Below are 12,892 nucleotides of genomic sequence, written 5' to 3'. Positions count from 1 at the left end.
TTGTCACCCCACCTCTTTGGCATAAAGTGTAGTTTAGGCTGATTATATTTTAAAAACAGCAGACACCAGAAAAGCTCTGAAAACTGAGAAGTTACCCTTCTGTTAAGAGACATTTACAAAGGAAATCTCTATTTGCCTTGGGTCCTTGACCTGCTGCCTTGACTTGCTGTCCTCATAGTTGGCAGAAAGGTACAAATCCCAACCTCTCTCTATTTCACAAGAATATGACTGAGACAAAGAAGATTACACACATGAGGCCCTTTGTAATCTTGCTGATATAGAATCCAAAAGATTATCATCCTTATATCTTAAGTAATGGAAAAGTCATGCTTTCACAAGGGAAGCCACTTAGAAGGACACGTGTCACATCCCTACTAAGAAAAGAAAAACTTCAGTGACAGGACACACACACACACACCCCAAAATGGTCTTTGGTTTGGGGTAAACTAACTTTGAACAGAAACTGACATTGTTAACGCTTTTATTTATAATCTGGAAATCCTGAGCCAAGTTGAAGAAAAAGTGCAAGACGAAAATTTGGTCCTCAAGCTTCCAAATGTAAACCTGCCCTTAATTCCGTTCATTAACCATCAGTGGAAAAATGTTTTCTTGGCTTGTGGTCCCAAAGCTACCACTTACTCTGTCATCAGAAATTCAATTTGGCATTATTTGGCTATTTAAATCATGAAGCAGTCAGGTGGTTGTCTTTTGTCCAGGGGTTCCAAAAAAGGTCCATAGTTAAATGTCCCAGGCTCAGGCAGAGCCAAAAATTTGCTGTAGCATACTGGGCAAAGGAGGACCCTCTTCAGGACCTGGGCTGCTTCCTCCGCTCTTGACACAACCCAGTATTATATTGAAAGCATAGGGGACTGGCAGCCAGGACACCTGGGTTGGATTTGACTAGCTTGGGCCAATCCCTCCCTTTCTTGGGTCTCAGCTCTGTCTTTTGGAATCCGAAAGGACTTCAGTCACTGCCTCTAAATTCCCTTCTGGCATCAATATTCCCTGAAAATAATGGGGGAGTGTTAATGTGGGAGAACTGGCGTTACACAGTCGGGCAGCAGTCTGGAATCCTGGATACCCATTTTCTTGTCTATATCATGATGTGGTAATGAAGGAATTGCTTCATTGAATAGAGGCATATAGCCATTCATTGCAGGCTGAGTTAGTCACAGGTGCATGGAAATGGCAGACCCAGCACCTTCCTGAGGGAGGCTCATTTCTCCTGGCTGTACTTCCTCATACCCTTCCTTACTGGTTTTTTTTTTTTTTTAAATATTTTATTTATTTGACAGACAGAAATCACAACTAGGCAGAGAGGCAGGCGGAGAGAGAGAGAGGGGGAAGCAGGCTCCCTGCAGAGCAGAGAGCCCGACATGGGGCTCGATCCCAAGACCCTGGGATCATGACCTGAGCCGAAGGCAGAGGCTTTAACCCACTGAGCCACCCAGGTGCCCCTCCTTACTGGTTTTTTTAATAAATACATATTAAGGGACACTATGTGCTAGGTAAAATGTGCAAACAGGTATTTTATAGCTGAGATTTCACAGAAAACATCTTTTGAGCATTAGAATCAAAAGCACATTCCTTTTTTGGGCAAAAGTTGAGTATTGCAGGAAATATTTTAAGACCCAGTGCCAAAATTAACATGAAAGTATCAACATTGTTTTATGTATCAATATTGGAGTAACAAAGTAAATGAACAAACTGGCCCTGAAATCAGATACACATGGATTCAATTCCTTGGCAACAATGAGCTTTTGCAACCCCAGGCAAGTGACTTAACCTCTCAGAGCCTTTTTTTCCTCCTATGTGGTATATGTTATTTGCAGTATTTACCTTGCAGGGTGGTGGTGAGGATCAATGTGGTAATATATATGGAAAGTAGCTAGCACCCTGTCTGGCAAGTAAGGGACTCCATAACTGTTTGCTTTAGGGATTTTCCCCCTTTTCAATACCAAAAAAATTCATGCTTTAATCCTAAGGCAGAAATAAAATCTACCCCGAGTAGGTCAAGTGGACCAATTTTCTGTTGAATGCCCTTTCGCAGCTGTAGCCTCAGGTGGAACTGACATCCTGTCCTGCCACAACATAGCCGTGCTGTTATTAGGAACCGCACGCTTTCCCACAGGGGAAGAAGAAAGGAAAGAAGGAAAGAAAACCAAGCATCTGGTACATGTGCGATTGATTTTGAGATGTGGGCAAGCTGGCGGTTTGTAGTTGCTCTTTTCCTGAATTGCAACGCTGTCAGAAATCAATATGCTGAAAGCAGTTTTGGAAAGCTTGCCTGGGAACCCCTGGAGGATTCTGAGAGCTGTAACCGCATCCTTTCTAGCTCTAGGCAAGTCCCTAACCCTAACCTGGTTCTCCCTTTGTAAGATAAGCAGTCAGGGCACTATCTCCTCCCTGTTACAGTGAAGATAAAGTGATTGGGCTCCCCTTCCAGCGGTGGAGCCAGACTGAAGAAAAAAGATAGACTTCATTTGACTTGATATTACGAAGGAGTATTGATAATAACAAGCCCCCCTCCCCCCTTCCCCGCCTGGAGCCTGTTAGAAAGTATCCAGGGCCAGGTGAATTTGCATCTCTTCTGAGAATTCGTGAGCGGAAGCAAGCACGGCAGTAGCAATCAGCTTCCAAATTTACACTTAGTGTCTCAATCCACACCTGAGAATAACAACATTATTAACAATAATGAAAAACAGTAACAACTGTCATTTATTGAGTAGTTAGGTGCTAAATTATCTCAGCCCTGGGGGCGGGGGGAACCAAGGCTTAAGGGGAGAGAGAGACACAGAGACAGAGAGAGAATAAGTAATTAGCTTAAGGTGCCAGTGGTAATAGATGGAAGGACAAGTTTCCAAGCCAGATCTATCCAAACGCAGAGTCTGACCCCCTCGCTACCCTGCCTCCTGCCCAAAGAGTCTCACATGACCTGTGGCTTGTTTTTGCAAAAGAACTGACTGGGTGTGGAGGACTAATTTGTGAAGAGGAGTACAGTCTCTACTGTTTGGACCTGGGGAGTTGAGAGGCAAATGAGCCACACACAGTTTGCACCCAGGATCTCAGCCTCATGATCACAAGATTTTAATTATCTGAGCATTTGGTGATACCTCCTACCTTTCAAAATGGGTATGCTTTTTTATTTGCTGCTTCAAATCAGGAAATGATTTGCTCTTTCAAGGATTCATTTGGCATAGCTGGCATCTGTTTTCAAAACCCTTGGGGACTGAATATCTTCAGAGCAGTTCCCTCTTGGATGGGGTTCTCCGGATATTGATGGATTTGTTTCTAAGTAAACAGAGACAGAAAGACCAGAGAAATAAGACACAGGAGTCCCCATTTTGCTGATGGATTGGATATGCCAGAGCATGCTAACCACATATATACACCAAGAGTTCAAAAAATGACCATTCTATCCTCAGCTTCTTAGTTTATCTGCATGCACTCCCCCTGTTGGCACGACCCATTGTGGCAATGCCTTAATTTCAGGGCCACTTCCCGCTGTTTTCTTCCATCTATTCTTCTATTTGTTCTTTCTGACCCATGGAGACCATGATGCACTGTTAGTCCCCTGCACAATTACAGATTCCTTTCCTTTCCATATCTGATGGTTCCTTTACTCTGGCTTACGACGATTTGCAGGAACTCCATGTAGGGAAAGGTACAATTTATCATCACAGCAGGTGACTAATAAGATGCGGTGACAGCATAAGACTCAGAATCTTTCTGTTTTTCTGCTTCAGAATGGGTCATCTCTGATGCGACATTTCCTACGTTTTCAGAGGTTGTGTAGCAGAACATTTATGAACTTCATCATGCAGGTGAAGAGTGACAGGCGACGGACTTTAAAAAGTAAATACAGTACAGCATCGTGCCTGTAATTAACAATGCTGTATTACATACTTAAACATTTGCTAAGAGGGTCGATCTCATATGAAGTTTTTTTTTCCCATACAAAAAAATAAATCATGAAGAGGGTAACAGGAAACTGCACATGAACCTACAATTATCTTCAAGTAAGGAGTTTAATTTTTAAAAAGCAAATGAAAATTCTTACCTACAGGATTTGGTCCTGAGTTTCTAAAAGAGAGAGATGAGTGGATGAATGGGTCCAAAAAGTTCTCTTTCCCTCACAGGTCAAAGGAACTCCAATTCTGAGTGCAGAATCCATGCCTCTATTAATAGTTCATTATTTTAATTTTTATGTATTTATCTTTTAGAGAGGGGGAGAGAGAGAAGCATGAGCAGGGTGGGGAGGAGCAGAGAGAGGGGAAAAGAGGGGGAGGGGGGGAGAGAGGGAATCTTAAGCAGACTCTACACCCAGCATGGAGCCCAGCCCAATGCAGGGCTCAATCTCAGGACCCTGAGATCATGACCTGAGTCAAAATCAAGAGTTGACCACTTAACTGACTGAGCCACCCAGGCACCCCTCAATTCTTTTGAGGTAAAAGAAGGAAAGAAGAAAAAAAAAAACAGATGCAAAAAATATAAAGAATGAGATCTATCTCATGGTGTTGTTTATTCTCTTTTTGCCCTAGGCGGGATTCTTTCCCCCTCAGTTGGGTCTACTGCAATAACCAGAGCTTATTTTAACCCAGCTATGTCATCTGTTTGAGATGGTCATATCAACCATCGATGGAAGGTATCTTTCCAAAATGCTGCCTCTGGGGGAAAAAAAAAAAAAGGATTTATCTGCCCTCTAGGGCCATTTGCATTTGTTGGGCCCCTCCTATCCCTGTCTGCTTTTCTCCCCCTTTCTCAACACATCATCTGAAGATTGGTTTTCATTCTGTTTTCTATAGGAGACAGACCAGGCTTGCCTGGAAAGAAAACATCTCTGTAGAAATTAGACTCTGACTAATTCTCATTTCCAGCATCTAAAGGCAGAGGATTAGATTAAGAAATAAATAACATAATACTGTGCTCCAATTGCACTATTCAAGCTCTCTAATATATGGCATTTTTAACGGATGCCAGCCAAGGTGGTTCTTAGGAGCAGATGGTGAGTACTACATTGGTCAAAAGACCCTGCACACCTAGGAAGAGGACAAAAGGAATAACTTAGATTTAAACCAGAAAAATGACTTCTTGCTCTGATGTAAATGTTCGAAGTCGTAAGTTTCACACCGAAGTGTGTGTATTTGTGCAAGCTGGAGGGGGTAGGGCAAAAATGGCTATCTTATTATAGCCAGCACCCAGGACTAAAAGGAGCCAAATAGCTAGCAGCAGGCAGGATCAGCCTGGGTTTTCACTTCCAGTTCTTCTGCCATCCCTCCAAATGTCTGTCACTGCTCCTTCCTTCTTGCTTTTTTCTTTTCTCTTCCTTACCCTGTCTCCTTCCCTTACCTTCTCCTTATCTTCTCCTTTTCCCTTGGCCCAGAAAATTATACTTTCTTTTTTTAATTTAAATTTAATTAGCCAACATAAAGTACCTCATTAGTTTCAGAGGTAGAGTTCAGCGATTCATCAGTTGCATGTGACACCCAGTGCTCATCACATCACGTGGCCTTATTAATGCCCATCACCCAGTTACCCCATCCCCCACCCATCTGCCTTTCCCCAGCCCTCAGTTTGTCTCCTGGAGTCAAGTGTCTCTCATGGTTTGTCTCCCTCTCTGATTTGTTCCCATTGAGTTTCCTCTCCCTTCCCCTATGAGCCTCTGTGCTATTTCTTGTACTCCACATATGACTGAAATCATATGATAATTGCCTTTCTCTGCTTGACTCATTCACTTAGCATAATACCCTCCAGTTCCATCAACACTGAGGCAAATGGTAGGTATTCATCCTTTCTGATGAGTGAGTAATATTCCATTGTATATACGAACCACATCTTCTTTATCCATTCACCTGTTGAAGGACATCTTGGCTCCTTCTACAGTTTGGCTATCGTGGACATTACTGCTATGAACATTGGGTTGCGGGTGCCCCTTCAAATCACTACATCTGTATATATTTACTTCCAAACACAGCCTAAAATGTTCAAATAGTGCCACCTCACTGGGAAACCTGGCCCGTATTCTTGGTCCATCTCTTGTCATTGGCTCACATCTCTGGGATGGGCCATCCCAGCCACCCCAAATGGCCCACAGAGTAAGCATATCTGTATCTGGCTGCCTTGTGAGAATAATGACTTGCCTTTTGCTAAGGGGACTTCCTGGGTGATTCTTATACCCTACAGAAAAGCACAATTCCAACAGGGTGGTTCTGACATTTCCCTGCTTCCCACCCTCCTTCTTACTCCCATCTGCCAAGATTCTTGCCTATTCTTCTGGGCAGGTGAAAAAAGGACCTGCAGAAATGACTATGGTTCCTTGCATTGCTATAATAACCAGCAAGAGCAACATTAGAGTTCTGTAGAGGATAACAGGGGAGAAACAGAAGAGAGACAACTGGTACAATCTGCCCATTAGGCCAGTATTACAAATAAGACTGAATAGTCACTGGCCTTTCTTATAGAGCCCATTTTTTTCCCCATAGTGACAAATGAAATCAGATAGGGAGACGGAAGGGCTTTTAAGGAATCAGAAGATAAGCTGAAATCATGTTTCCTCAATTTAATTCTTCGCCTCATGAAAGGCAAGTGGGAATGGTGGCCTGAGTCCCAAGTGCAGGTCCTTGGGTATGCCATGAAAAGAGCAGAACCAACTTCCGGGCGATGCCTGATGGGTATTCTCCAAGTAGCCCTGTAGCATTGTGGTGGAGAGTAGGAGGTTTTGAAGGAAGGGAGAGCTCGCTCAAATCCTGGCTCCTTCACTAATTCCATTTACACCCTTAATCTCACTTTCTCCCACCTGCTTAAGGACATGGCTCCAGAAATTCTCACCTCTCTGGCATCAATAATTTCTTCCTATTTACATGCTGTAGCATCTACCATTTAAAAAATCAAGTCCTCCATTTACCCCACATCCCCACCACCACTGATCCCCTAGCTTCTGTCCCATTTCTCTTCTCCATGTGACAGCAAAATTCCTCAAAATAGCTGTCTATATTCACTGTTTCTAATTTTTCTCCACTTCTCCTTTGAATCATCTCCAATCAGGCTTCTGCCTCTTTCACTTCATCGAAGTAGCTCTTCCCAGGTCACAATTGAACCTCCATGTCGTCAGATCAAATGGTCCATTCCTAGTCCTCATCCTGCTTGATATTTCATCAGCATCCCAAACAGAAACACTCTCCCTTGAAACACCTTCTCCACATGGCTTGCAGGACAATATTCTGTCACCATCTGCCCCCTGACTGCTCCTACCCAGTGTCTTTTCTTGGTTTCTCCTCTCATTCCCAACCTCTACCATTGCATTGCCCCAGAATTCAGATCTCAGACTATTTATTTTCTTGATACTTTCCCCCAGGTGGTCATATCTGGCACCATAGCTTTAACTACTCTGGATACATTAAAGATTTCCAAATTTGTATCAGAGGTTCCAGCTTTTCTCAGCTCAACATGCAGTCTCTCCAACTCCATACTCAGCTTTCCCTCTTAGAGATCTAATAGTCACATTTAATGTGACATATTGAGATTTTCAGATCCCTCTTCCACAAACTTGGTTCTCCTTCAATCCTTACCATTTCTGTTGATGGCAGCTCCGTCCTTCCAACTGTTGAAGTAAAAAAACCTTGGAGTTATCCTTGACTCCTTTTTTTCCCACATTCCATCCCCAAGATGCCTGCAAAACATATCAGACTTTTCTTTAAAATAATATTAGAATCGGACTGGGTATCCCCATCTCAGTCCCTTCCACCCTGATCCTGGCCGCCATCATCTCCTATTTGACTACTGCAATAGCCTCCCAGCTGGGCTCCTTCTTTCTGTCCTTGATTTCTCTTGTTTTTTAAGATTTTATTCATTCATTTTAGTGGGGGAGGGGCAAAGGGAGAGGGAGAAAGACTCTGAGGCGGACTCCACACTGAGTGCAGAGCCCAACGTGGGGCTCTATCCCACAACCATGAGATCATAACCAGAGCAGAAAGCAAGAGTCTGACGCTCAACTGACTGATCCACCCAGGCGGCCCTCTGCCCTTAATCTCTTAAAGTCTATTCTCACTCAACCTACTAGCTAGAGCAACTTACTCAAAATTTAATTCCTCTCTGACTATTCTTCCATGGCTCTCAGTTTCATTCAGAGTGAAAGCCAAAGCCCTGCAAAGCCCTACATGATTTTGGTCCCCCTCTCATTCTTGCTATTTTAGCATTCTGCCCCAGTCACACCAGTCTCTTTGATGTTCCCTAAACATACCACACGTTTCCACTTTTGGACCATTGCACTAGCTGTGCATCTGCCTGGAAAACTTTTTCCCTGGATATCCACATAGATCATCCCTTTGCTTTCTGCAGGTCTCTGCTCAAATGCTATCTCTACTGAGAGTTTATTGTTTCCCTTGAGAAATATCCCTATCTGCTATATTATAATTTTAGTTGATTAATGTCTGTCTCTTCCCAATGTAAACTTCTTGGGAGCAGAGACTTCATTTTACTCACTGCTCTACTCATCAGCACTTAGAATAGTGCCTGGCACATATTTTCAATTAATTCTTGCTAAATGAGTGAATGAATGAATAGATGGATCGAATAAGAATCTTCCAAACAGTATCACATAAAACAAGACCTCAACAATTCTGTACCTACTTTTTAGCCTAATCCTCATACCTGGAAGTAGAGATGAAGCTTTATTTTACAGATGAAGAAAACGATGAGGCTCGGAGAATCTAAGCAACTTTCCAAGGCCACCTAGTTGGTAAAATTCCTCCCTTCATCCCTTCCTTTGCTCATTTCTTCAACAAATATTATTGAGCCCTTACCATCTGCCCAAGCACTGTTCTAGACACTGAAAATACAGCAGCGAATAAGGCACATGAATTTTCTGCCCTTCATGGAGCTCTTCATGGAGTAAGTGATCCTATAAGCAGAAGATGCTTAAATGTTGTTTCATTGACTTGATCCATTGATAGTGGGTCAGCCAATACCCGTAGATCAGATTGTTTTACAATGTAGATTCCCATCCACCAGGTTAGGGGAAGGGCCCAATTTTCTGCATTTTTCAAAAGCTCTCAGGTGCTACTCATACTGCTGGTCCACAGACCACACATTGAACAATGTCTTAGCATAAACCGTACCACCCAGGGAATCAGAACATCTATTTGGTCCCTGTCTTTTCATGTAACACATCCTAGACAGAAGAACTAATTCAAAAGGTAGAGTAAGTTTCAGGGGACCAGGACTTGGAATTTCCTGACAAGTGTGTTAAACAGAGCACTGGGAACTCTAGAACCATTTGGTGTTCGGAGATACAGGAAGCATTGGGGAAGTCACAAGTTTGCAAAGCCACAGCCATTGGAGAATTCCAATTCCTGCAGTGGGGATGGGAAACAACTGGCAGAACAGAACAGATTCCCAGTTATGGAGAATTATCAAGGCCCAAACATGCTCAGGAATGAAAGGCCAGAATCCAAACACAGACAGAAGATAAAGGGCTTGGACTCAGGATGAAGTTTGTGTCATAGCAGGACTTGACTTGAACCTGAGCATTGACTTAGAGGCCCTTTAATTGCTGGAGGGCAGGGTTCATCCCAGAGATGGGGCAAAATTCACTGCCTTGTAGATTGGGGGTTATGTGGCTCCAAGGGGGCACTGTGGAGACAGGAGGGCTTCGGGAACAGGGAACCCAGCAGATTCCACACCGCTCCTATCAGAAATTCTTAGAACTCATGAGGCAGCAAAAAGTATGTTGGGCTATTGTTTTGAATGGCATGATCCAAAAAGAGGAAATTTAATACTGACTATTGGCCAGAGATAATACACACACATACACACACACAATGATTTCTCTCTTATCTGTCAGGCTAGAAAGCACTTGGATATGAAGAATATTAAACTAATATTGGAAAGGAAGAGATAGTAGAGAGCTGTGTTGAGAGTGAACTGCTGGAAGAGATTGACAAAAGGAATCTGGTATTTATAAAACTATGTCCTTGATGAGATAAGAAGAAATGCAGGAAGAACCTGAGGGAGCCCGAACATAAGGCCGTGAATGTCACACCAGTCTGTGCACTCCAAGTGACCTTCTCAAATAAAAGTGACTAAAGCCCCAGGTTCCTGGAAAGTCACTGAGTAGTCACTGGATCAAGAGAGTCTGACATCTCTCCTTCACAATGAGCCAGAAAAGCAGCGTGGCACCCCAAGTCAGAGTTACACAGCAGCCGCAGTATTGGTTACAAGCATGGCTTCTTTTTTTTTTTTTTTTTTCAAGCATGGCTTCTTGAGCCAGACAGACATGGCTCCATATTCCAGCTCTGCCTTTTAACTTCTCTGGGCCTCAGTTTTCTCATCTGTAGATTGGGATGATAATACAAATCACCTACATCACGGAGCTACAGTGAGATAAATCACTCCATGCACGTAAGTGCCTCGAGCGGTGCCTAGCACATTGTTAGCGCTCCATCACTGTGGGTATTAGTCGTTACGGTTGTTTCAACGAGGAAGAGCTAGAAGAGACACCCAAGTTCAACCCCCCTCATTTGCTAGAAAAGAAGCATGAAGTCCAGAGAAGTAGAGAATTGTTCCAGGTCACCAACAAGCTCATACACACCAGGGCTAAGAACAGAAACCAGGCCTCCTGAGGTCAACATCAACTTTTCAAGGGAGTAGCTTCCCAACTTCTCAGATCACAAATACCTTGTACGCTGCAATCCGTACAGGTACAACATGTATATAATTGATACGAAATGTGCATGAAATAATACTTCAACATACTAGTTCACTGTAATATTTTCTATTTGATTTTTGAGACTGAAACAAAAAATAATGATAATAATGGCGGGGGGGGGGGACTCATGAGGGTCAGGAGCCAGAGTGAAGCCAGCTGGGAATATCACACCTGTGAGGGGTGACATACCTAAGAACCCATGAGACACACATGGATGCCTATCACAGAACAAAATTGACCAAATCTGCCCCAGTTACACTGTATAACCATATCCCTTTCTTCTGATTATATCATGTTGCCTTCATTCTGGAATAATCAGAAGCATTAGGGGAGGATGCCTGGTGGCTCAGTCAGTTGAGAATCTACCTTTGGCTCAGGTGATGATCTCAGGGTCTTAGGATCGAGCCCTGCATCGGACTCCTGCTCAGCTCCCTGCTCAGCAGGGAGTCTGCTTCTCCCCTTCCTTCCCACCCCTTCTCATGCTCTCTCAAATAAATGAATAAAATCTTAAAAAAAGAAGCATTAGGGGAGAGGGATGGAAGAACAGACAGAGCTCAAGTCCCTCTGACCACAGGGCATGCCTGAGCTGAGGGGCATAGGAAAATAGCCCAAATCAGAAATGAGAGTGAAGATTTCAAGTCAGACACTAATGGATTAAACATATCCTATAAAATTGGCTAGAAAACCAGGAATGCTGCCCACATGACCTTATTTATAAGAAGAGAAGGAGCTTCGAGCTAATTTAAAACATTAATTGGAGAAGGAAACATTTCATGTTTGTCCCCCTGTGTTCAGATAGCTCACTAAATTCTTGGCATTTGTAGTAGTATACAAAAGTACATACTCATGCACAAAGAGAAACCATGTGTTCTTTAATAGAGAATTGATTATATAAATTACTATGCAACTGTATGATGGATTGAAAATATAATGTATGCCTGTATCTGCTGATCAAAAATCTCAAACATATATATTCTTCTTGACAGAAAGAAAACACAGAGGAGTGTCTATGGATTCGGCTATTCTGGACATTTGTTATGAATGTAACCGTGCAACAGATGATATGTTATGTTGGGCTTCTTTCACTTAACAGAATGTTTTTCAAGGTTCACCCATGCTGTAGAATGTATCATTACTTTGTTCCTTTTGATGACCAAATAACATTCTATTGCATGGCTATACTACATTTTGTCCATCCATTCACAAATTGATGGACATCTGGCTTATTTCCAATTTTGGGGTTTTTTTTTTCAAATAATGCTGCTATAAACATTGATGTATAAGTTTATGGATAAACATGTATTTTAAATTCTCCTGGGTGTATACCTAGGACTGGACTTGTTGCATCATATGGTAATCCTATAACTTTTTGAGGAATTGCCAAATTGTTTTCCAAAGTGGCCGCACATTCTCCCCAACAATGTACAAAGGTTCCAGTTTCTCCAGATCCTCATTGACATTTCTTAGTATCTGTCTTTTTGATTATAGCTATCCTAGTGGATGTGAAGTGCTATCTCATTATGATTTTGATTTGCATTTCTCTAATGATTTAGTAATGTTGAGCACCATCTTTTCATGTGCTTATTAACCGTTTGCATATCTTCTTTGGAGAAATGTTTATTCAAATCCTTTGCTCATTTAAAAAACTGAATTATACAAATTTGAGATGGCAAAATAAGAAAGTGTTTTTTTTAAGATTTTATTTATTTATTTGAGAAAGAGAGAAAAAACGAGCAGGGGGGAAGGGCAGAGGCAGAGGGACAAGCAGATTTCCCACCAAATGGGGAGCCCAATGGGGCCTCGATCCCAGGACCCTGAGATCATGACCTGAGCTGAAGGCAGATGCTTAACTGGCTGAGCCACCCAGGTGCCCCCCACATATGAAAGTATTAGTAAAGCCTCAACTTGGCAGCAAAATTTGATACAATGCAATCCCCAAATTAAAAATTGTCAAGGCCAACACCAAAGAAATACAAACAATTATAAGAACATACTACGAGCAACTCTACGCCAACAAATTTGACAACCTGAAAGAAATGGATACATTTCTAGAGACATATAAACTACCACAACTGAACCAGGAAGAAATAGAAAACCTGAACAGACCCATAAACAGTAAGGAGATTGAAACAGTCATCAAAAATCTCCAAACAAACAAAAGTCCAGGACCAGACGGCTTCCCAGGGG

Source organism: Martes martes, assembly GCF_963455335.1.
Source record: "Martes martes genome assembly, chromosome: X".
NCBI classification, from domain to species: Eukaryota; Metazoa; Chordata; class Mammalia; order Carnivora; family Mustelidae; genus Martes; species Martes martes.
Note: the sequence above shows the minus strand (reverse complement) of the source record.